The sequence below is a fragment of the Pteropus vampyrus genome, unplaced genomic scaffold (assembly GCF_000151845.1).
Source record: "Pteropus vampyrus isolate Shadow unplaced genomic scaffold, Pvam_2.0 Scaffold174, whole genome shotgun sequence".
NCBI lineage: Eukaryota > Metazoa > Chordata > Mammalia > Chiroptera > Pteropodidae > Pteropus > Pteropus vampyrus.
The window spans coordinates 1,344,449-1,346,583 of record NW_011888955.1 but is presented as its reverse complement, the minus strand read 5'-3'; positions in this window follow the sequence as shown (position 1 = coordinate 1,346,583).

Below are 2,135 nucleotides of genomic sequence, written 5' to 3'. Positions count from 1 at the left end.
CATAAGGATTTCCCTTACTTTGTTGCAATTTCAGCTATGCTTCTAAAATATAGCTATCTTACTTTATTTTTTTAGTATTTTTATTGGGAGGATTTTTAAGGTTATCTAATCCATCAACTGTCCTCCAAAAATTATGTCCCATTGTCTGGCATTATTTCTGGAGATCAACCAATCATCATACTATGTTATTGAAATATAAGAAACCTAGATATGACTCTACTCATTCATGTTTTAAAGGTATGTTCAACTATTTGATCAATATATTTACAGATCCTTACATGATAAAAGTTTAAATTATTGAAGACTGCAATATTTCTCAGAGTGAGTTTGGTAGAACATTTCCAAAATAGACTAATATTTTAATTATGAAAATAACTGTTTCAAGATCAAATTAGTAAAATATTGTATTAAACTAAACAGCTTTCTTAACTGTAAGACAATTGTAATATACATACCAAATCTCATAAAGTATTTCTCAAACTTATTTTCTTGGAGCATCATGTGGTACTAAACATTCAGAGACACACACCACTTCTGGAGACCATAGTTCCACATTTAAAGTTCAAATTTCCAATTTTTCCATCAATTATATAAATCAGGCTATTATTATATCTAGATCATGACATATAAGTGATTCAGTAATTTACAGAATAATGGCCTCTGATTTTTGGTAGCTACACTATTAAGATATATTAAAGAAAGTTAAACTTTCTTTTTCATTTTTAATATCACCATAATCTCTGATACATATTTTTATATATCAATAATCATAATAAAATTAAAAATTAGAATACTTATATACTTTGCTATATAAGATTTGGGAGTGGGGAAAAGGAATTAGAGATCTCAATATAGAAGGGAAAACACACATATAAGGAATAAGCTTTCCATGACAACAGAGTCTTTCGTCCCATAGTGACTGTTTCAAAATAACTTATCTGAAAGCCCTGGACACTTTAAATTAATGGAAAAAACTGAAGAGAACATTAAAGTCTCATTACCCTAGATGGTGATTTATGGATTTGGTTTAATAGCCTAAATATTCTCTCATCTTCTGAGAAATAGATCTTCAGAAGTTTAACATTAATTTTAATAATTCTTTTTGAATGCAGTTTTTCACAAACAGAACTTATTAAAAGTATTTGCAACACTTCTGTGGGAAAAATCTAAAGTTGCATATACTGAAATCTTTTTCAGAAATATAAAGCAAAGAAGCCAAAAAATAGACGTAAATATCAAAAGAATGGAAATAAAGAAATTACACAGTTCATTGTCTATTAAAGGACTAATTTTCCGGTTTGCAGATTTTGGTAATTCTTAGACTCTACTAACTAGTCAGATTTCTGTTAATTAACGATCTTTTCAAAATGTAGACAAATCTAAACATTTCAAAAAATCACAAAATATCTGAGTTGTAAAAGTCCTCAGAGAGATCTACTGACACCACTCCATTTAACAATGAGGACACTGATGGCAGGTGAGGTGAAACATTTACCCAAGTTTACAGCGATAGTGATTTCAAACCCAATGAGTGTTTCAATCCCATGACCCAGAGCAATTGTTTATTAATTTCAGTGATAGGTAAATATGTGAATAGATAAATTAGATAGACAGGCCACTGATCTCTCCCCAACATATTTCATTCATGTGTATGTATGTGTGCGTGCACACACATATGTGCATGTATGCCACTAACTCTCCAAAATTTCAATTATAAGACTGTATGACTATCAGGCATTGTGCTACATGACCAATTAGTCTCTCTGAAAAAAATTATATTTTCTTTCTTCTTCTACATCTGCACCCACCTCTCTTCTTTTACTCTTTTAGTTTCTGCTAATAAATTCCATTCTCATAAATGAGAATGAATAAAACTCAAAATAAAATGACCTTGTGAGAGATCTCATTTCATGGTAACCCCGAGCGGGAACAGCAGAGAATCACTGCATTGTTCTAAGAGAATTCCATGTTTGCAAAGCACACGACTGCCATTGGTCACATGTTTGCAAAGCACATGACTGCCACTGGTCACATGTTTGCAAAGCACATGACTGCCATTGGTCACATGTTTGCAAAGCACATGACTGCCATTGGTCACGTTCCTTTTAGAAGGGAGACAGCACTCACATAAGAGC